The sequence below is a fragment of the Carcharhinus amblyrhynchos genome, chromosome 23, assembly GCF_965287045.1.
Source record: "Carcharhinus amblyrhynchos chromosome 23, sCarAmb.v2.hapA, whole genome shotgun sequence".
NCBI classification, from domain to species: Eukaryota; Metazoa; Chordata; class Chondrichthyes; order Carcharhiniformes; family Carcharhinidae; genus Carcharhinus; species Carcharhinus amblyrhynchos.
Genome location: NC_137346.1, coordinates 41,721,979 through 41,746,392, shown reverse-complemented (window position 1 = coordinate 41,746,392; position 24,414 = coordinate 41,721,979). Strand labels below are relative to the sequence as shown.

General features: G+C 42.9%; 1 protein-coding gene across 4 annotated transcripts in view; it reads left to right on the top strand.

The window, feature by feature from the left end:
* The window catches only part of srrm3 (serine/arginine repetitive matrix 3), a 705,551-nt gene that overhangs the window by 345,690 nt on the left and 335,447 nt on the right, over positions 1-24,414 (top strand). For all 4 annotated transcript variants that reach the window (XR_013889297.1, XM_080210887.1, XM_080210883.1 and 1 more), the window contains exon 5: positions 1,410-1,527. The gene's annotated coding sequence lies outside the window, so the exon portion shown is untranslated. The remainder of the gene's footprint in view (positions 1-1,409; positions 1,528-24,414) is intronic.

The window sequence follows — 24,414 nt, the reverse complement described above, 5'->3', positions numbered from 1 at the left end:
AATTTAATGGCAAATGGAATTTAATGTTGGCAAGTGCGAGGTGGTCCACTTTGGTCGGAATGATGGTAGGAAGGATTATTACTTACGTGGTGAAAAACTGCAGCAGGCGACGGTGCAGAGGGACCTCGGGGTCCTTGTGCATGAGTCGCAAAAACCCAGCTTGCAGGTGCAGCAGGTGGTCAGGAAGGCGAATGGGATGCTGGCCTTCATAGCGAGGGGGATTGAATATAAAAGTAGGGAGGTCTTGCTGCAGCTGTATAGGGCACTGGTGAGGCCGCAGCTGGAGTACTGTGTGCAGTTTTGGGCGCCGTACTTACGCAAGGATATTTTGGCCTTGGAGGGAGTGCAGAGGAGGTTTACTAGGCTGATGCCAGAGTTGAGGGGGTTGAGCTATGAGGAGAGGCTGAATAAATTAGGCTTGTACTCGTTAGAGTTTAGAAGAATGAGGGGAGATCTCATTGAGACGTATAAGATGATGAATGGGATGGATAGGATAGAGGTGGAGAGACTCTTCCCGCTCAGAAAGGATAGTAGGACTAGGGGGCACAGCCTCAAGATAAAGGGGGAGCGGTTTAGAACGGAGTTGAGGAGGAACTTCTTCACTCAAAGGGTGGTGAATATCTGGAATTCTCTGCCCGTTGAAGTGGTAGAGGCTGCCTCGCTAAATATTTTTAAGACGCGGGTTGATGGGTTTTTGATAAGAGAGGGGATTAAGGGTTATGGGGAGAGGGCGGGAAAGTGGAACTGAGCCACGACAGATCAGCCATGATCTTATTGAATGGTGGGGCAGGCTCGAAGGGCTAGATGGCCTACTCCTGCTCCTATTTCTTATGTTCTTATTAGTCACAAATAAGCCTTACATTAACACTGCAATGAAGTTACTGTGAGATTCACCTTGTCGCCACAATCCGGCATCTGTTTGGGTCAATGCACCCAATTAGCACATCTTCCAGAATGTGGGAGGAAACCGGAGCACCTGGAGGAAACCCACACAGACATGGAAAGAAGGTGCAAACTCCACACAGACAGTGACCCGAGCCGGGAATCGAACCCAAGTCCTTGGCGCTGTGAGGCAGCAGTGCTAAATGCTGTGCCTCCTGGGTAACTGTCCAGGTACTATGTTCTGGAATTCCTTCCCAAAGACTCTCCACCTCTCCATTGTTTTCTGCTTCCTTTCAAACACTTTATACCTCCTGAACAAGCTTGTGGTCTCCTTGTGTGGCTCAGTTATACAAATTTGTTTGATAATGCGCTTGTGAAACAGGTAGCCATGTTTTAATATGTTAGAGGCACTGTGTGAATACAAGTTGTAATTTTTTTGATGTAAAAATGTTAGGTGTTATGATTTTTAAGTTATGCAAGGCTGTGATTAATTTAAATATCAAGAGATGTATTTTCTTTTCCCCCAGAGAAGAGTGCACTTGTGGAACAGGTTGCTGGCTCAGACAGTGAATACTGAGGCTGTGAATTCCTCCAAGTGAGAGCGAGATATGTTTCTAGCTCATGCAAAGCATCTTGTAAATAAAGGTAGGTTACTGTATAGCATTACACAGGGCCAGAGTGGCCTGTTCAATTAATTTTAGCACCCATAATTGGTTTGCGTTTTTTTTAATCTGGTTTTTCACCTCTCCCTGATTACATGAGCTTTGGATGAAGTAGAGAGGATGTATGTGCTGTAACGCACAAGTCATTGCAGTTGTGTGGGACAGGCTGAATGGTTCAGTGGATCCTTTCCTGCCCTTCGTTGTTTGTATAATGAGCATGATTCCAGTTGTATGTCGTTCCTCATTGTAATCTTGTTTTTGTTTGATAGAAGCTTCTCGATTTTACAACTGCATCTATTCCTCTAACAAATGTTGCATGCAGGAGAAACATCACTTAAAACTAATGATAGAGATACAGATAAAGTGTCATATTAAAGTTCAGGTAAATATAGATTTGTGTTGGTGGAAGGGGCAGTGGCATTTGGTAGGCTGAAGAGAATCATACCATTTGTAATGATACCCTGAACTTCAGTCAATTTGTTACCTCAATTGCTGGGGCCACATTTATCAAATGATTTTTCAGGCACTAGATATGGATAATAAACCTCCCTAACAACGATGACGTTACCCACCCACTCCTTAAGCCCTGTCATATCACTCCAATGGGCTCCAGTAATAAGTGGATGATGCATGAGAGCAAATGATATCACAAACACTCTGACTGCAATAAAGTTCTGATGCTACTCAACAGACTTGGAATAAATACCCGAGCAGTTCTGTGCAACGAGAAACTGCTTATGCCCCTTTTCTTTCCATTTTATGGTGCTGATTCTTCTTCAGGTTTATTTCAAAAATGTCATAATTTTGTTTGTAAATTAATATCTGAGAAACTGTTAAAGTAGTGCTACAAAATTATTTCTGGCTGTATTTGTCCTTCCTCTGACTTTAATATTGCATCTACTGTCTTCTGTGTATGCCCTACTTCTGTGCTGTGTGATTCTTTGATTTGATTTGTTATTGTCACAAGTATTGGGATACAGTGAAAAGTATTGTTTCTTGTGCATTGTGGAGACAAAACACACTGTTCGTAGAATACGTAGGGGGGAAGGAAAGGAGAGGGTGCAGAATGTAATGTTACAGTCATAGCTGGGGTGTAGAGAAAGATCAGCTTAATATATGATAGGTCCATTCAAAAGTCTGATGATAGCAGGGAAGAAGCTGTTCTTGAGTTGGTTGCTATGTGATCCCAGACTTCTGTTTCTTTCTTTTGACAGAAGAAGGTGAAAGAGAGTATGTCTGGGATGCATGAGGTCCTTGATTCTGCTGGCTGCTTTTCTGAGGCAGTGGGAAGTATAGACAGAGTCAATGGATGGGAATTGATTCATTTGCTAGACTGAGCTACATTCAGAATCCTTTGTAGTTTCTTGTGGTCTTGAACAGAGCAGGAGTCATACCAAGCTGTGATACATCCGGAAAGAATGTGTTCTATGGTGCATCTATAAAAATTGGTGAGAGTCATTGTGGACCTGCCAAATTTCCGAGCCTCCTGAGAAAGTAGAGGCATTGGTGGATTTTCTTAACTGTAGCGTCAGTGAGGAGGGTCCAAGAGAAGTTGTCGGTGATCTGGACACCTAGAAACTTGAAGCTCGCGACCATTTCTACTTCAGCACCATTGATGTCGACAGGGACGTGTTCGCCACTGCACTTCCTGAAGTCGATGACTATATACCTTGTTTTGCTGATGTTGAAGGAGAGATTATTGTTGTCGCCCCATTTCACCAGATTTTCTATCTCTGTCCTGCACTCCATCTCGTTCATTGTTTGAGATCCAACCTGCTACGATGGTGCCATCAGCAAACTTGAAAATGGAGTTGGAGCGAAATGTGGTCACACAGCATAAGCTCCTGTGTGCCTACTTCCTCTTCCTTTGCTAATCACTGTGCTAAGTCTGACATGTGACAGAGTTTTCGGGTGTAGTACACATTTTGCAATGTTAATTCAAAATAAGATATGCACCGTCTGGGAAATATTGATGCAGAAATTTAAGTATTTGATGCAGAAAGAGACAGATGTGAGATGAGTTTTTCTTCAATACAAGTTCCTATAATTTTGAAAGAATTATCTGAAAAAATGGTGGGAGCAGATTCTATAATACTTATGAGGCAAGGGCGTTGCACTCTGACAGTGCGGTGCTGGGAGGGCGCTGCACTCTCAGCCTAATCATGTTCTCAGGTGTATGTAGTGAAGGTTGAGCCAACAACTGTCTAATTCGGGGAATAGTGTTAGCCAGTGAGCCACAACTGACAGCTAAAAGACATGTGAAGAGCATCTAAAGAAGGTGCCACAATCGTGTCTTGTTCATTATGTTGTTTATTCTCACGTCATGGTGGCTTCTTAGCTGCCATCTTACTAAGCAAACTGCTTTTACAGCAGCTGCAGCCTGACAAATTTTTGCAACTGCAGTTAGCTTCAATGCACAGATGTGACATGCACCACAAGGACTTAGAAGCATGTTGCAGTTTGTGTGACGTTTATCTTTCAACGATTGTGCAAGAAAAGCATGCAAGACAGGCGGCAATATAATTGTAGAACATTAATAAATGGAATAAAAATAAAAACAGATCAAGTTTTGTTTGAAGTATTTATGCTCCTGTTATGTATTGAATAACTGAGATGCTTTTTTGCACTATAATAATGAAAGAAATGATACAACCATCAGACCACAAGGGAAGGGGTGAAGGGTGCTCTGTCCCCATCAAAAGCTAGATATCTACACATGGTGGTGCTCATATACAACCTTCATGCTATTTGTTTGCACTGTATTTGCAGGATCGACTATTAATTATCCTGTCAGCCCCTCCACGTTATGTTTGCCCATGAAAGCAAAACATCCCCATGAGCCTTTCTCTTACTTACAGGATAATTCTTTGCATATCAACATTCTCTTTCATAAATGTATTTTGGAAACAGCACGAGGATAATACAGAGCTGCTTTGCAGGATCATGTAATTCATAAGCCACGCAACTCCTCATTTATATATAAGAAAAGAGAAGAAAAAGCACTCACTGCCTCATAAATATTCATAAATCTCTGCATTATTTAAACAATAAATTTTGACTTCAGGACTCCGCAGAGGTGACAGTACTCAGACCTTTTGTGCGACTATAGTTCAGGATTTAAGCCCATAAACAGTGATAAGTGATCATCTGGTTTTGAACTACAATATCACCATTGAATAGAGTGCTCTGCGCGTAGAGAGCACCAGATGTAGAGTGGTTATTTGATATAGAAAACAAATTAACTGATAACTGCAGTAACATGATTCTTGCTTAGACCTTGTTGGTTAGACTGTGGTATGCTTGAACCCTATGATAAAGGAATATACTAATTGACACTACACGATGCAAATCTCTGGCTTGAAATTTTACTAATCAGGTGGGCACAGTGCTATCAGAGTTTTCAACTTCTTTCATAATTCACCATCAGTAGTATATTTTTAAACCATTCTATTTGAAGTAACCATTTTGAATCATGGAAACATGTTTCTATTCAATGATGGAGCTTTTAGAACAACCTCCTCACAACTGTGAATGAATAGAATATATTTATGGAGAAAAAGCAATTGCTTAGTAACCTCTACAAAGGGCATTTTTGTATTTTACTTATGGTTTCATTGATGGTAGTATGCAGTGTTTATGTAGTGGTTACAGTTTACATTGAGCTCTAGTGTTTCAAGAAGTAATTCTGGCTTTTACTTGGACGTCCCTTTTTAACTGACAAAATGTAACCCCCCCCCGTCTTCCATTACTGCATTCATTACTAATTGGGATTACATCATGTCTGGCAGTTCTTTGCACTTGCTTCCCTGCATGGCCCTTCACATGCCGTGAACAGTATTTGAATTTGGAAAAAAAAGTGTTGCAAGTGATTGATCTAGTCGTGATTGTGCAGACTTCAGGTTTTGTTCTGGGTTACGGAAGCCCAGGCTGATTTTAAGGCAGTGCCAACTGCAAAGTGAATATCCTTGCACTATACCGTCCTTAATTTGCACCGTAATGTTTTACAAACTCTTGGGAACTACCTTTTATTTACAGGGGGGGAAAAAAAAATGAAATCTTCAGGGCAGCCCCACAAATAGCCTTTCGGCAAAGAGAGTGTGGTGCTGAGGTACGAGGGAGGGATTTTTCCAGGGATGCATGTATTGCTAAGGGCTTGGTACATTCTGATTAAAGTTTTGTTGAGGACTGAAAACTGCAAGTTGTAGAATAATCAAGTGAATCCTTGACAAAGAAGTTGCATTTATATAGGGCCTCACTTTTAAGGCAAGGATGGATAAATTTTTGAACAGGAAAGAATTAAAGAGTTATGGTGAGCAGGCGGGTAAGTGGAGCTGAGTCCACAAAAAGATCAGCCATGATCTTATTGAATGGCAAAGCAGGCTTGAGGGGCCAAATGCCCCACTGCTGCTCCTAGTTCTTACGTTCTTATGTACTTGACCTCAGGATGTCCCAAAGTGCTTTGCAGCAAATTAAATACTTTCGAACAGAACTCACTGTTTGGGAAGTACAGGAGCTCATTTAGGCAAAGAAAGCTCCCACAAACTGCAGTATGGTAATGACAAGATAATTTTGTTTTAGTGATGTTCATTTAGGAATTCTCACAATTTGATTGGATGAAGTATTGACTGAAACGTATAGAACCCAAGCTTGGCCAGTCCGAGCTACCTTTTTATTTCTCATTGAATGAGAAGCTAAAGATAAGAAAGTGATGATGTCCTATCTGAATCCATGTTGCCTTGTTGGGATAAAGAAGGCAGTAGGCTTTGTCTATTAAATAGAAGGTGAAGTAAATTCAATTGCTCATGCAGACTCATATTTTCCAAAGTATTAGGCTTATAGTAACTAAGGTTTAAACATTGAATGAAAACAATACATGAAGCCATCCCAGCATTATCAGGGTAATGACAGCACAAACCTTTCATATATTTGAAATTGAAAGTCAAGTCAGAGCTTGACCTGGTTGTGTCTCCAATGTCACTATTTTATTCAGTCAGCACTCCAGATCCCACTTGGGTGTGAAACCAGTCTTTGCAGGGAGTTTCCTAGCTAATTGTAGGCCAGTCTTAGGCATATTGCTGTCTCCTGCAAAGTGCACACTCCAACCCAAGAGCTGATGACAAACATAAATCCAGATAGGGTGTATTGTGATTTCTAATGTTCAGTTAGAGAGATTTTAAAAAAAAGGACCAAAATGCGTAAAGTAAAAATGTTTCCGATGTCAGTGAACCAGCATGGGAGACCAATTAACAAACGGGCCAGAATTTTACCAGCCTCTCGTTGGTCCCACTGTGGGAATCAAGTGCATGACTGAAGCCTGCATGGGCAAACGGCAGGACTGTGGAGGGGAATTTTACCAGTAGCAATCAATTCAAAGGCCATTGTCAGTGACTTGCCTTTTCGAGCTGTTTACCCAATCAGAGGACTGGCAGCCTCAGCAGTGCCAATGATAGATGTGGCCAGTGGTAAGGCTGCAGGAAGGAGAGGATGCCTCTGTGCTGAAACACACTCAAAGCTCTCAGGGGAGGAGAAGAAATGCTTTAATGCACTGGGGCCAGGTAGTGGGACCCCAACAATTGGAAGGTGTGAACTCTTCAGTGGCACCAGAAGAAGTATAAAAGGATTGATGTTGGCAGTTGGGAACCCCTCCATGGGACATGGAAGCTCTGGGAAGTAACAGCAAGGTGCCTCTGGAAAGTCACAATGTATCTGATGGTCTTTCCATACTGACACTGGTAAAATGCTAGTGGGTGTGTTAATAGGCACCTTCATTGGAGTAGTTGGGTGCCCACCTCCAGGAATAGCCTGTGATGGGGGAAAAGATACTGGGCTTCCCTCAAAGTCCAAAGATGTGCGGGTTAGGTTGATTGGCCATGCTTAAATTGCCCCTTAGTGTCCTGAGTTGTGTAGGTTAGAGGGATTAGTGGGTAAAATATGTAGGGATATGGGGATAAGGCCTGGGTGGGATTGTGGCCGGTATAGACTCGGTAGGCTGAATGGCCTCTTTCTGTACTGTAGGGTTTCTAATGCCCTGCCACCTTGTTCCCAACCCTCACATTCCCAGCCAGCGTTGATAAAATCCTGGCCAGCGTGTCTGTGCCAGTTTGCCATTCCCTCTGCTCCACATTCACTCCATTGTCCTGCATTGCTGTCAGTTTCAAATATTAATCAACATTCCCTTGAAAGGTGCAAAATGGAACTCTTCCTTGACCACTCTCTGACAAAACTATCATGACTTCCTCCTCGATGAAATTTCTCCAAATCTCTTCTCCTGACCTTGGTGTTCATTTTAGGAGTACTAGATAAATAAGACAGTAGTAAAGTTAGCCTTGACATTCAAATGTCTATTGATGTAATGTGAGATATTTCAATGTCACAGTTTGTGAGTTGAAAACTATTAGAACAAAAATGATTGGCTTAAGGATGCTGAATTTCTTGGGTCTTTCTGGAAGTTTAAGGATACAAAAATTTTAAAAATCAAGAGATTATATGAATTATCTTGAAGAATTTGGAAAAAAGTCTGAAGCTTTAGTGCCCAGTAGTGAACTATAGGAATCAGAATTTATTACAATCTTTATTTTCCCACCCTGCTGCTATGCTCACAGCATCCCAAGGCACAAAATAGAGATTTGTTTTAGACATAACTGATCACATTGATCGATCTGAATTATTTGCAGTCATGTTGAATCACATGTCACTCAAATTCACTTGCATTTAGCTTGATTCATCAATGCAATGTTGCAAAGCCATGCAGTTAGATATTTGCTTCATATGTGAAATACAAATTGCAGATCTTTGCAGATTGCTCCAGTTTTGGCAACTCCACTGGGATTTACTCCATTTTCTAAGTTCTGGGCTAGGCAGATTTAAAAAAGTATAAACTATTGATGTGCGTACAGGAGACTAAGGTACATTGTAGAATATGGGGTGTATTGATAGAACACTAGGGTGCATAGTAGAATATTGTGGTTCATAAAGCACACAAGGGAACATTATAAATGAATGAGGCTCTTATGGAGCACAAAGACACATTTCAGAACTGCCGCTGTCTCAGTACAGGAAATGAACATGGAATTGTGAATACGTGGGAGTGATCTACATGACTGAAATGAAGAATTGTGATAGTATAACCAGGAGAGCTTATGCCTTAGCTTTGCAGTTTTCATTTTTTGAGCTTATTTTTGCTGGCTATATCTTGCTATTTATATTGTGTATTTGCTGTTTCAAAGGATCTTCACAGAAGTTTGCAAGTGCCTTTAATAATTTGTACTATATCCACCAGCCACAGAATTTCTTGGAATTAAATGACCCATTATTCTCAATAAACCCGCAGTAATGGTATTTCAGTTCTTTATCTTCCATTGTGAATGTCAGCACATGGTGAGGACAGTGAGACCATTTGATGAAAACTTCTGGTACCAAATAAAGACCAAAAACAGAATAAAATGGCCACATAAAATTAAACAAGTTGTAAACAGTAGCTGAGCCGAGGGAGTCACCCGACGCAGCACTTTAATCTTAAAGGTTCGGTGAGTCATTATAAACCACTTGGGTTTTGCTGTTATGGCTCATGACATCATCTAAATCCCTTGATTAGATTACTTGTAATTACTCCCAGCCAACCATTACTTTCCATTCAGTCTCCTACTCGTTATCGGGAATTTCCATAAATCCTGCATGAAAACACTCCATGTCCTTTTCTGTTTGCTGTTATACAGTTCAGCAAATTTGCCACCATTTCTTGTTTTGCTGAGTCAACCCATCAATTACTCCCTCTCTCCAACCAAAATAGCCACATGTAAGTTGAGAATAAAAACTAAGAGGATAGGAGGGACGACCAAATCTCTAACATGCTGGATCGCACATATTTTGGTCCTATGATACTCTAATATAACAATTTTTTCATTAGTGTTCTAAAGTTTCCCTTTGAAAAGGTGCAAATGTTGCTATTCTGAAAGATTATTTTAAGCTTGTAGCTGTTTAACTGGGTGAACAGCTCAGTTTATTGAACAATGCCTTTGAAACATAACACCATCTGCTCATTTACTAAATGCATGCAGGAAATATCTGATCCACTGAATAGCACGCACTTGCTATGAAACTAAATAGAGATAATGCCAGTGCAGCTCAGTGCTCACATGCCTGATTCTGGACTACTTTAGGCCAAGCAATGCTCCATAACTGTGGTCTTGCCAGCCAACACTGAGTAGGGGGTATAGTCAGATAAATGGAGTTGAGGTATGAATATGCTGGTAAATCTCATGAGAAGCCTAAAATGGGACTTGCGCTGGCGGGATTTCCAAACATGATTCTCCCAGCACCACCCAGTGATGGTGTGATCACGTTCATGTCAGGAAGTGGCCTGATGCCTGTTGGGGGGGGGGGTCATCCCAAGGTTTGTGATGGGGGAGGGGTGGCGAAGGTCACCCCAAGGTTTGTGATGGGGGAGGGGTGGCGAAGGTTACCCCAAGGTTTGTGATGGGGGAGGGGTGGGGAAGGTCACCCCAAGGTTTGTGATGGGGGAGGGGTGGGGAAGGTCACCCCAAGGTTTGTGATGGGGGAGGGGTGGGGAAGGTCACCCCAAGGTTTGTGATGGGGGAGGGGTGGGGAAGGTCACCCCAATCCAACGCATGGCGGAACAGGTTAAAGTGGCTAAATGATCTAGTCCTGTTCCCGCTGACCTCATGATATTGTTTCAGCTTCACTGTGAGAAGGATACGACTTTTACAACTTCAGAAGATCAAAACCATTGCTATATGTCAAAGCATGATAGATAGGCAACAACAACAACAACTCATGCTTTGAGAGAATTTTCCCTCGATTTGTCAGAGTGTCAGGCTCAGACTGAAAATCAATGTGTGTCTCTCCAGATTTTCTGGCACTCATTGCACAAAGAATCATGGAAATGTGGTTTGCACCATCACTGAGGCGGGGTACAGCCTGATAGAATGGCAAGGCCGTCTCCACAGAGATTGGGGCATCCCATTCTACACTGTAATAAACTCCCCTCCTGCCCCATGAATATGGAGAACCCCTCCACAAGCAAACACCACCATGGACGCGGAAGACCCCCCCCGCAAACAAGCATTGATTGGTGTGACCCACCACCCCCCCCGGCGCAACTACACAAAGATCAGGGTGACCCCCCCCCCCCCCCCCCCCATAGGCATCAGGGCACTTCCTGGCATGAACCTGACTGCATCATCTCCAGGCTGGGCCTAGCAAGATCGTACTTGGAAATCCCACCAGGGCAAATCCCGTTTTTCATCTCTCGTGAGTTTTACCAACCATTATGGGATTTGCACCCATGGCTAACACAGCCATTAAACTGTGGCCGTTATGTTTCAGATACACCCCCAAGTTGCTATCGGATAGGAGGATCAGCCACTGAGGCGCCGTTTGGGAGGACAGTTATCGGAGATAACCAAAGGCACAGTTAAAGAGACAGGTTTTGAGAAGTTTTTTGAAGGTAGAGAAAACGGAGCTTTAGGAAGCTGAGTTCAAAGTACAGCAGTGATGATTGTTGGCACTGCTGCAAGATGTTCACAAGGATGTTACCGGGACTTGAGAAGCTGAGTTACAGAGAGAGATTGGATAGGTTAGGACTTTATTCCCTGGAGCATAGAAGAATGAGGGGAGATTTGATAGAGGCGTATAAGATTTTGATGGGTATAGATAGAGTGAATGCAAGCAGGCTTTTTCCACTGAGGCTAGGGGAGAAAAAAAACCAGAGGGCGTGGGTTAAGGGTGAAAGGAGAAAAGTTTAAAGGGAATATTTGGGGGGCTTCTTCATGCAGAGAGTGGTGGGAGTGTGGAATGAGCTGCCGGATAAAGTGGTAAATGCGGGATCACTTTTAACATTTAAGAAAAGCTTGGACGGGTTCATGGATGAGAGGGATGTGGAGGGATATGGTTCAAGTGCAGGTCAGTGGGACTAGGCAAAAAAATGGTTCGGCACAGACAAGAAGGGCCAGAAGGCCTGTTTCTGAGCTGTAATTTTCTGTGGTCCTATGGTTCTATGTGTGAGAAGGTACACAATGCCCAAGACTAGGTTCAGAAGATTCCAGGATAGCAGATGATGTAGGGTTCGAGGAGGTTGTGAAGGTTGGGCGGAGTAAGCCCATGGCTGTGTTTGTAAACAAGGAGAAAGATACTTAAATGATGCACTGGAGATGGGAAATAAGTTAATAAATTAATGGGAAGATGGAAAAACTGCTACATGGTGAGACAGTGGCGTAGTGGGATTAGTAATTCAGAGACCCAGAAGAATGTTGTGAGGTCCTGGGTACAAATTCCACCAGGCAGATGGTGCAATTTGTATTCAGTGACATTCTGGAATTAAAAGTCTAGGGATGACCATGAAACCAATGTTGATTGTTGTAAAAACCCATCTGGTTCATCACTGTTCTTTCGGGAAAGATATCTGCCACCCTTACCTGGTCTGGCTGACATAGGCTGGAGAGGCTGGATAGACTGGAACTTTTTTCCCCTGGAGCATAGGAGGCTTAGGGGTGATCTTATAGTGGTCTATAAAATAATGAGTGGCATAGATAATCCACATCTTTTCCCAAAGGTAGGTATCTCTCGCCTTAAACTTATGCCCTACTGGAGGGCATAGGTTTAAGGTGAGAGGGGAGAGATAGAGAAGAGTCCAGAGAAGCAATTCTTTCACACAGATGTTGAATGCCTGAAATGTGCTGCCAGAGGTAGTAGCAGAGACGGGTACAATTTTGTCTTTTGAAAAGCATTTAGACAGTTACATAGGTAAGATTGGTATGGAGGGATGTGGGCCAAATACTGGCAATTGGGAATAGCTTATGGTAAAAACTGAGTGGCATGGACAAGTTGGGCCGAAGGGCCTGTTTCCATGCTGTAAACCTCTGTGACTGTATAACTATGTGACTCCAGATCTGCAACAATGCCCTTCGACTCCATTCAAGGGCAACTAAGATTGGCAAAACTGCTGGCCCAGCCAAAGATGCTCACACCCTGCTGAATGAACAAAAAAAAAGAGTTTTATATGATGTGGCTGGTGGAGTTGTGGATGAGTTATAGTTTCTGCAAATTAGTCTGGCAATATGACTATTGTGAAGATAAGTCAGGTGCTGAGAGATCTGAATTTGAGGATTTCAGCAGTAGTGGACATTGTGTGGAAGCTGGTATGTACCGCATTGGGCTTTCTGATGGACTGGATGTGAGGTTTGAGATTTATTTTAGGGTGAGGGAGGATACCAAGGCTGGCCACTGCCTGCTTCAGCCTCACTGAGCATTGAAGAAACATGACTGAATCAGTGTACAAGAAAGCTTTCTGGTGCAGTTTGAACAGAATGGCTTTGATCTTACTGACTGATATTCAGTTGGTGAAAGTTCCAGCTCAAACAAGACAGGCAGTAACATAGAACGGCCACAGCTATGAAGTTGAAGGTGATGGGGAAGAGATAAAGCTGGTTTCATACATATGGAACCGAGCCCGTTCTTGCACACAGTGTCATTTGAGGGAAAATATATAGATGCGGAATGCAAGGCTGCCAGCAATAGAACCTTGAAACACTTCAAAGCTGTCTGGATATGCGTGTGAGAAGAAACTATTCATGAGATATGCTGGCATAATCAACTTGCAAAAATCATAGAGGTGTATGATGTTAGGGCAGACAGTCTATCAAAGGTTGCAGAGAGAAGATGATGAGACATTGTTCACTGTGGTTGCAGTTTTTACAGAATCTGACTGGTTCCTTTGGCTAAACTGAAGAAACCTGGCTGAACAGACTGAAGCGTTAGCTGGTCCAAGTATTTTCGAGGACTGTAGAAAGAAGGGCAGGTTAGAGATGGAGGGCAGGATGTTTGGGCCTGGAGAGGTTCTGGAGATTGAAGGGTCCATCCCCATCTATGTGCCCATTTCCTTAACCTGCTCCAAGCACTGATAATTTTGCCAAGGTGGGTTTGGTCACCCTCCGTTTTCCAAAGGGACAGGGACAGTTTAACTGCCTGGAGGCGGGCACCCAGAGGCAAACCAGGGAAGGACTCCAAGCAGGCCTAGAGGCTGTGTATGAGAGAGAGAGAGCGCGAGGGCAAGAGAGCAAAGAACAGCAGGGGTTTTCGGAGAGAGAACCCATAAAGTCGCCTGCGTTCAGAGAGAGAGAGAGTCCACAGGGCAACAGGAGGTGGTGGGCTGTGATGTTGGGGAAGAAGTGTACTTCTCTGAAAAAACTGGAAAGGAAGTTAGTAACTGATGCCCTCAAAAAGTGTGCAGCAAATAATTTGAATTGGTTGCTGGATGAAGTGGTTTCCTTATCCGCTGTGAGTAATTAAATAGTTCCTTTCTGAAACCTCAGTTCTGTAAGTCAATGTATCTCTAGTTATCTTTCGCTGAGCGTGACCATCTGTTCGGGTTTTTAATTCAATAGTTTGGGCCAAACGTTATATAAGATGAAGGAAAAGATGAAACTGATTGCATCTTTTTTTCTTTACCCAATACATCTGGAACAGTGCTTAGTGTTAGAGCTTAACTAAATTTAACATTTTTATTCCAGAACTTGTCCCCAAATTTCAATGCTTCCAGAATGTTTCTATCAGCCATCTTGTTTCTCAGTTACTTTTCAGTCCTTTCTGAAATAAATATTAAAAAAGGAAACCCAGCATAGCGTAAAAAATAAACACATATCATAAAGAAAAATGTAATTTCTAACAGAATATATAAGACCTGCTGTATCCACACTACTTGAATACGCTATTTATCAGGGAAGTTGCTTCAAAAAATACAGACTTCACATTTTATGTTGTTTTGCTGTTTTATACTAAATAAGAAATTCCAGTTCTTTCCAGTGCCTCTAAAAATAGTTTCCCTGTGGGTTTTTTTTTCTCTTTCATTTTCTATTGAAGTTCAGATGTGAAAGAGATGGGGCTTATTAGCAGCAAATCTCGGCATGTTTCATGAATGGCCAGTCTTAGTGCCAGTAAAAATATTCTGGGAGCTACAGACACAGATTTACACTGGGAAAAGTCTGCTGTTTTTGAGTCTCTTCAGCTGGCATTGGTGTGTTTACAAAGCCCCACTTTCAAACCTTGAGCTTTACAGAGGCACTGACTACCAATGAAAAACGTGTTGGAGCTATTTCAGCCATAAAAGGTACTGTTGTTTAGGTAAGTTTCAGAATTTTCTTGAAAGATTTATGCATTTTTAAAAATATCCATATAATGTTACAAACATTATTTCAAATAGGATGGCCTCAAGTTAATGAAGAAACCAAGATGGCAGCCAGGGTCTCTCTTCTTTTTTTGTTTATTTGTAGGTTTTCCTTAGCCTTGCTACTGTTGCCTTTACATGTTGCCTTATTGGAAAATTTTCTAGCTGCTTTTCTGTCTTTTGAATCATGTGTTTGCCACAGTTACTGTTCTAATTCATTTCTACTCTACAAAAATGAAACGAGAATGAATTGGCTGCAGAAAATTTGCATGTCTACACGTGTGACCACAACAGAGTTCATCGTTTACTGAACAAAATGTGTAAGATGCAGTAATTTACTTCTAGGTAGATGTAATAATCTCACTTCAGTGTAGCTCAGGTAATAGATATATTCCTGCTGTAAAGAGGGAGATGATGTTGATAATACAATTGCAATAAAGAGCCCTGAACACAACTGAAAATATAATTTTGTTTTATCTGTTTGTGATGTAACACTGCGATGTGTTACTTTCCTTGTCATCCGCAGTAGCTCCTGAACATTACTTGTGCTAAGAGTAACAAAGAGCAACGTCCCCAGGCCTGTCTACTTTCTCTTTTTACGACAGAAATATTACTTTCAAATTTCACAAATATTATGTTGCAATTGTTTTGTGGTAATCAAAGATAACGGATGTCTGTACAATGTAAAATACATTGGGCAGATTTCTCGCAACCCAACTGGGTGGGTGAGTTGGCGGATGGGAGCGGAGAATCTAGCGGGAGCCAAAAGGTGGGATAATCACTGGCTTGAACTCACATTGCAATTCTCCCAATAGTGGGTTAATCTTCCTACTGGCAGATGGTGTGAATGCCATTTGCATTAATTTGCATCTCATGTATGCTTATTAAAACAGCTGCCCGCTGGTGTCCAGTCTTGCCTTCCAATCTTGTGTCACACCAGTGGGAAATCTCATCACCGTCAAACCTGATTCATAGAGTGGCGTGCGCAAGATGACCCTCAGGTGGCAAGGGGTTTTGAGGTGAGCGCAATGCTGCCTTGGTGCTGCACTACTCCTGATGCACTGTACACCACTCTGCCAGGGCTGACTGGTCCCTGCCTCTGTCTCCACGTTGAGCTGATCTTCATGGACAGCACCGTGCCCCACGGACCCTCCTTGTCTGGTTAGAACTGCTCCTGGTATTGGACAGTATGACGGGGGATTGTGGGGGGGTGCGGGCTAGGCATGGGGGCACATCAGTGTCTACCTGAACAACACTATGCTATGGGACTCATGCAGCCACTGCAACAGGTTTGACCAGGGCTGGAGTAACAGGTGAGGTGGAAGGGTGGCAGGTGAGGTGGGGGGGGTTTCCTGATAAAGACTGAGGAGGGGCGATGTGGATGAAGATGTGCAAGGAGGGGGTTGAGGAAGAGAAGGGCTCACAATATGGGGCAGAAGGACAAGGTGGTTGATGGAGGAGATGAACAATGAAGGCAGGGGGAAGACTGAAGGGGGGGGAAGCTGAATCACAGCAAGCCTGCATGAAAAGCTCACTAACATGGAGGTCAAAAGGATAGCATATTCATTGGAAGGAAATGGATGAAGACTCCAGATGTGGTGGGTAAAGGTCCAAGTGGGGCATGGGCGCCTTGCAGTTGAAAAGTTCAGAGGCAGGCCATTGAACTAAGAAGCAGACTTCTTCATGAGGCTGCTAGCTCTTTTCCCCTGGGTTAGGAACCAGGCTGCCCTGGTACAGTGGTGTACAGTGCATCAGGAGTAGTGCAGCACCAAGGCAATGTTGCGCTCACTTCGAAGTCCCTTGCCACCTGAGGGTCATCTTGTGCACGCCACTCTTTATGAATCAGATTTGACGCTGATGAGATTACCCACTGGTGTGACGCAAGGTTGGAAGACAAGACTGGACACCAGCGGGGCAACTGTTTTAATGAGCATACATGAGACGCAAATTAATGCAAATGGCATTCACACCATCTGCCATAGAGGTTTACAGCATGGAAACAGGTCCTTCGGCCCAACTTGTCCATGCCACTCTTTTTTTAAACTTCGAAGATAGTCCCAATTGCCCACATTTTGCCCACATCTGTCTATACCCATCTTATCCGTGTAACTGTCTAAATGCGTTTTAAAAGAAAAGTTGTACCCGTCTCTACTACTACCTCTGGCAGCTTGTTTCAGACACTCACTACCCTCTGGAGACTTCTGCATCTCTCCCCTCTCACCTTAAATCTATACCCTCTAGTTTTAGAGTCCCTTACCTTTGGGAAAAGATCTTGACCATCTGGCTGATTTATGTCCTTCATTATTTTATAGATCTCTATAAGATCACCCCTAATTCTTCTACGCTCCAGAGTAAAAGTCCCAGTCTATCCAGCCTCTCCTTATAATTCAAACCATCAAGTCCCAATAGCATCCTAGTAAATCTTTTTTGTACTGTTTCTAGTTTAATAATATCCTTTCTATAATAGGGTGACCAGACCTGTACACAGAATTCCAAGTGTGGCCTTACCAATGTCTTGTACAACTTCAACAAGACACTCCAACTCCTGTATTCAATGTTCTGACCAATGAAACCAAGCATGCTGAATATCTTCACCTGTCTGTTCACCTGTGACTCAACTTTCAAGGAGGTATGTACATATACCCCTAGATCTCCTTGTTCTGTAACTCTCCCCAACGTCCTACCATTGACTGAGTAAGCCCTGCCCTGATTCAAGCTACCAAAATGCATCACCTCGCGTTTATCTAAATTAAACTCCATCCGCCATTCGTCAGGCCACTGGCCCAATTGATCAAGATCCCATTGCAATCTGAGATAACCTTCTTCATTGTCTACTATGCCACCACTCTTGATGTCATCTGCAAACTTACTAACCATGCCTCCTACATTCTCATCCAAATTATTAATATAAATGACAAATAACATTGGACCCAGAACTGATCCCTGAAGCACACCGTTGGTCAGAGGCCTCTAGTTTGAAAAACAACCCTCTACAACCACCATTTGGCTTCTGTCATCAAACCAATTTTGTATCCATTTAGCTACCTCACTCTGGATCCTGTGAGATTTAACGTTATGCAACAACATACCACGTGGTAACTTATCAGAGGCCTTGCTAAAGTCCATGTAGACAACATCAATTGCACTGTCCTCATCTATCTATGTTGGTTACCCCTTCAAAAAACTCAATCAAATTTGTGAGACATGATTTTCCTCTCTCTGTCCCTAATCAGTCCTCGCGTCTCTAAATGCCTGTAGATCCTGTCTCTCAAAATACCTTCCAACAACTTACTACCACAGATGACGGCTCACTGGTGTGTAGTTCCCAGGCTTTTCCCTGCAGCCCTTTTGAAACAAAGGCACAACATTTGCCACCTTCCAATCTTCAGGCACTTCACCTGTGACTTTCGATGATTCAAATATCTCTGGATAGATGGCCTGGATTTTGTTTAGTATGGTTACACCAGCTTTATTTATTAGAACACCTTTTGCTAACTAGGGTACTGTTATTTTATTTCTCCTTGCATTTGTTTTGAAGGTAAAGAAACTCTAAATCAGGGGTTCCCAAACTGAGTTCTGTGAAACCCAAAGGACCCTTCCAGGCATCCAAAACATAAGAACATAAGAATTGGAGCAGGAGTAGGCCATCTAGCCCTTCGAGCCTGCCCCGCCATTCAATAAGATCATGGCTGATCTGAAGTGGATCAGTTCCACTTTCCGCCCTCTCCCCATAACCCTTAATCCCCTCTCTTATCAAGAACCCATCAACCCGCTTCTTAAAAATATTTAGCGAGGCAGCCTCCACCACTTCAACGGGCAGAGAATTCCAGAGATTCACCACCCTTTGAGTGAAGAAGTTCCTCCTCAACTCCGTTCTAAACCGCCTCCCCTTTATCTTGAGGCTGTGCCCCCTAGTCCTACTGTCTTTTTTGAGCGGGAAGAGTCTCTCCACCTCTATCCTATCCATCCCATTCATCATCTTATACGTCTCAATGAGATCTCCCCTCATTCTTCTAAACTCTAACGAGTACAAGCCTAGTTTATTCAGCCTCTCCTCATAGCTCAATCCCCTCAACTCCGGTATCAGCCTAGTAAACCTCCTCTGCACTCCCTCCAGGGCCAAAATATCCTTGCGCAGGTGCGGCGCCCAAAACTGCACACAGTACTCCAGCTGCGGCCTCACCAATGCCCTATACAGCTGCAGCAAGACCTCCCTACTTTTATATTCAATCCCCCTCGCTATGAAGGCCAGCATCCCATTCGCCTTCCTGACCACCTGCTGCACCTGCAAGCTGGGTTTTTGCGATTCATGCACAAGGACCCCGAGGTCCCTCTGCACCGTCGCCTGCTGCAGTTTTTCGCCACGTAAGTAATAGTCCTTCCTACCATTCTTCCTACCAAAGTGGACCACCTCAACCTAAAACCCTACGCCACCAGATGAAAATGGTATGCGGGAGGAAATCCAACTCTTGCCCCCCCCATTTGAAACATGGAACATGACCTTAGCAGGAATGTGGAGGTGTTTGCGCACTTGGCAATCTGCAAAAAGGCCATAGGAAATGGGAATGTGTAGAAAAATTGAATTTCCTCCATAAGATAATAGTGTGGTCTTCATGCACCAAAACACACCTGCAAACGCAGATAAAATTTCAGCCTCACATCCCAATCTATTCGGTTTACCCTTTCTCCACGTTACTTTATGGCCCCACTATTCAGTGGCTATTGCATTACTTGCAGAATTTTATTACCTTTGCCTGTACTTATTATTCCATGGTTACTCCCAAGCTTTTTAATAATGGTAGTCAGGCCAGCAGTAACTCTGTTACCTGGGCATATTGTTTGATCTTAACTAAACCTATGGTATAATACCACAATATAGCTGTCAGCTTCAGTCTTAAAAAGTGTCAACTGTCACTCAATGAGTTTTACTCACCTCTCATTCTGAGGTTGTGAGTTCAAATCCCACTCAAAAGCCTGAACACAAAATCAGGACTGACTTTTCAGTGCAGTATTGAAGGAGTGCTGCATCACCAGAGTTGCTGGCTTTTGAATGAGATGTTAAATCCAGGCCCTGCCTGCAATCTCCACTGGATGTAAAAAGTGGCATAGCACAGTGAGGGCTCAGTTGAATAAACATTGACAAATGGTACAATGTAGGAGAGGTAATTCATGGTCTTAGGAAATGCACCAGAAACCGAGCTACAGGAAGTGGAAAGAAGGTCCTGTGTGTTAGGTGAGGCAGGAGTTCCTCCAGACATACAGTCAATAGGCAGTGGGAGCAGGTGGAGCTCAATGCCAGGTGTCATGCTCTGTGGACCTGTTTGCAGTGTTAAAAGAAGTTCAGTGACCTTACATGAGTGGTCAAGGTCGGTGAATGCATCTTCAAGTGACATAACTGAGCAACTGCTTGACAAAACTCAGGCACTGCTTAAATTACCACACTAAGGGGCAAATGTATTAGTGCACTCATGGTGGGAACAAGTAGTTAATTAAATCAGCAAAAATATGTTTTAGCAACTACTGCACCGCACCCTATAGATTTCTGCAACTGGTAATAACCATGGAAAGGACTAAAAACTTGTAGAATCATAGCAACAGCCAGAAGAAGTCAACTAATAGCTAACCTGTAATCATAACTGATGATTCCTTTAAACAGCACTGGTGGGGAATGGTGGCTGTTGTTGGTGCTAGAGGGTAGGGACTGAGTGGCGTGTGGAGGGGCCGAGGGGGTTTGTTGAAAGTTTGTGTTTTTAAACAGTGACAATCTCCACGACGCTCTTTTGTTTGTCTTCTAGTAAGATGTGCAGGTTAGATGGTTTCACCATGGTAAATGTATGGGGTTATGTGGATAGAATGGGGGAGGGGGGCAGGTGGGCCACAGTATGATGCTCTGTCATCAATTGGTGCAGACTTGATGGACCAAATAGTTCTTTCTGCACTGAAGGAATTTTATGTTTCTAAGTGACACTGGCCCCTTAGGGTTTTAATTAATCAATCAAGTTTATTATTGTCACAAGCATGCTTATGTTAACAGTGCAAAAAAGTTACTGTGAAAGCCCCCCAGTCGTCACACTCCGGCGCCAGTTCGGGTACACTGAGGGAGAATTTAGTGTGACCAATGCACCGAACCAGCGCGTCTTTAGCGGAAACCGGAGCATTTGGGTCTACCGGCTGAATTGAAAAAAAAGCTTTGCTATGACATAACGCCACATTTGTCATTGCAGAGTAGCAGCCATCTCAAGTTTTATAATTACAATCCACAGAGGTAAAAGTTGCTAAGAAAAATGAGTGAGAAATGTGGTCAAGATATGATGACATTAAAACATTTACTTTGTCAAAGAATAAAAAGCGATCAATTTGTTCTTTCAAATGATGCAATTGAATTAATTTTCTTTTTGAGGGGATTAAGGATATTGATACTCAGTGACTGATTGCCTCATTAGTAAAACGGCTTCGTTTTGCAGGAGTTGGAAAGTTGAAAAGCATGTCAGCTTCTAGTTTACAGCTGTGCCCATTCCCTTCTAATTAATCTCCATCAGTCAGGCCACATGATGCCCATCTCATTTGGATTATTCCATTGTCTGATTGATTGCTGGGTTTGAAGCTTACGTTCACTCAGGAACGATTCAAATTAAGTCCTAGCTTTTGCCTGGAGAGAGGAAAAAATGGGTGAAAATGGATCACCCCAGTGGTGATCAACACAAAACCCCGGTTACGTGTCATTTTCTCTCAAGCTGGTAATTGTAGAACCGTGGCAGCTGAGAGTGACTCATCTCTCTTATTTAAGCATTGATATGGAACACATGTGACCTTCATTAATGATTATAATAAACAGCGTTTGGAAAAAATAATTATGGTAAGCACGGCACTAATTGGGGGAGAATGTTGCGTGTAGGGGTTTCACAGACAGACCATTACCAGCAGGATAAAAAAAAAGTCTTAATGAAACATTTTGCATTTCTGATGTTTGCTTATTTCGCTGGCATTCTTACGCCTTAACCTCTGGAACAGGCCTGAAATAGCATAAAAGGTTCCAATACCAATCAGCTGCGGGCTGTTAGAATCCCATTGGGAAAGGTGGGTCAGTTGGGAATATGGAGCTAATACAATTTATAGGTAGATTTTTATTGTTACATTGACAAACTAAGCTGAACAGCTAAAAGGGGTGCCGATGGCCTCGTGGTATTATTGTCAGACTATTAATGCAGGAACTCTGCTAATGATTTGGGGGATCCGGGTTCAAATCCCGTCACTGCAGCTGGTGCAATTTGAATGCAATAAAAATATCTGGAATTAAGAATCTACTGATGGCCACGAAACCATTGCCGATTGTCGTAGCATCGAACCACCTGGTTCACTAATGTCCTTTAAGGAAGGAAATCTGCCACCCTTGCTGCCTACATGTGACTCCAGATCCAGAGCTCTGTGGTTGACTCACAACTGCCCTCGGGCAACTAAGGATGGACAATAAATGCTGGCCCAGCCAGCAATGCCCATGTCCCACGAATGAATAAATGAACATGGTGGCAACAGGGAGAAGGAGAGGACTGAATAAACCAAGAAATAGTAACTCAGAAGCACCAAGCTTGAGCAATAATTACATTGTTTTAACAGGACAATGTTAATGTAATAGAACAGTTTCGTTGAGCCCAGTGCATGTTTTTATGGGTTATTTCAAGTCAGTTTTAGCAGATGATTGCTGTGCTTAATTCAACTTAATTAAGTTCAGCGCTGCAAATTTAACCAGGCTCCGTACACCCCAAGAGCTGTTTTGTTCCAGCTCCTTTGAATGCTGCTACCTTGCTGATTTTCTTTTTCGTTGTATATCAAAAGCAGAGACAATTGTGTGAGAGGGTGAAAATCTGTGGGGCTTACTTGAGACATTTCGCCCCTGTCATTTCTGCTGAGCTTCCATATGGCACAGTGCCATTCTGATTTTCGTCAGGCAAAGTAAAACGTCAGGAGGTGGGACATCCGTCAGATAAGGAGCGCATCTGGATAATTTGCTGAATATTTATGACATTTTCTTTCTTGCAGTGGATGGAAAATGTCCTGCCTTCACCATTTTGAGGAAAATGCTTCGTCTGTTGCAAGGTGCAGACCGAGAAGGAGCATCGGAAGCCCTAATAACTGTTTACCAATGTTGTGATTGTGTTTCTCCTGAAATATTGATGTATTTGCAGGATGATGAGGATTGTAGCTGAGCTGCAGCTAATATTATTGATGAGTTGAATTTCTCCACTGGCCTCATAAAAAAAGACAGTGGCTTCAAACTTAATTACTGTGTGTTAGTGTCACCGATAGGTCAAGCGCCAGAACTAATATTCAGATCTGCTGGACAAATCACATTACGCAAACCATGTATTAGTGGATAACTCCTGTGACCCGAAAAGCACTACTGAATGAACAAATGCGAATCCAGTTGGAGTATTTGTGGGGTAAGGGATTTAGATGATGCCTGATTGCACACTCCCCAGTAATGAGGTAATTGAGGATAGCCAGCTGCATTATTGCCAATCTAAGGTGACATTTTGACTACACTGCTTAGATCAGGGACTTTCTACAGGTATTCATTTCCCTGCAGGTAGATTGTACGACCTTGTCCCCATTATGGTCACGACTCTGGTTATGTTATTTTTTTCATTGATGGCATGCCCATCACTAGCCAAATGCAACTACCTGTGCCTGTCCAGTGCTGGATGATGTTACATTCAGTGAAAATCCCTAATTGCTAGTGTGAAGGTAGTGGTGAGCTGCCTTTTTCGACCGTTGCAAACCATGTAGTAAAGGTACTCAATTAAGTGTCTATAAAAGGAGAACAAACGTGAGCGGCGTAGTGGTTACCACTGCTGTCTCATGATTCAATTCCCAGCTTGGATCACTGATTTGATTCGATTTGATTTATTGCTGTCACATGTATTAGTATACAGTGAAATGTATTGTTTCTTGTGCGCTATATAGACAAAGCATTACCGTACATAGAGAAGGAAAGGAAAGGGTGCAGAATGTAGTGTTGCAATCATAGCTAGGGTGTAGAGAAAGATCAACTTAATGCAAGGTAGGTCCATTCAAAAGTCTGATGGCAACAGGGAAGAAGCTGTTTTTGAGTTGTTTGGTACGTGTCCTCAGACTTTTGTATCTTTTTCCCGATGGAAGAAGGTGGAAGAAAGTATGTCCAAAGTGCGTGGGGTCCTTGATTATGCCAGCTGCTTTTCCAAGGCAGTGGGAAGTGTAAACAGAGTCAATGGTTGGGAGGCTGGTTTGAGTGATGGGCAGGGCTACATTCACAACCCTCACTGTGTGGAGTCTCCCTCTGTCTGTATGGGTTTCCTTTGGGTGCTCTGGTTTCCTTTCTCAATCCAAGAGATGTGCTGATGGCCCTGCTAAATTCTCCCTCATCAGTGTACTGAATAGGCACTGGAATGTGGCTACTAGGGGATTTTCACAGTCATTGCAATGTTAATGTAAACCGACTTGTGACAATAATAAATAAACTTAAAAAAAGTGTTCTTAAGTCAGGGTGGTCTGTGATTTAGAGGAGAACAACAAGATTGTGTTGACCTCCTCATCTTTCTAAGTGGTAGAGGTCATAGGTTTCAGAGGTGTTATCTAGATGCTTTGGCGAGTTGCATCTTGAAGATGATACACTGTCGCCGCAGCAGTGAATGTTTTAAGCTGTTGGGTAGTGTG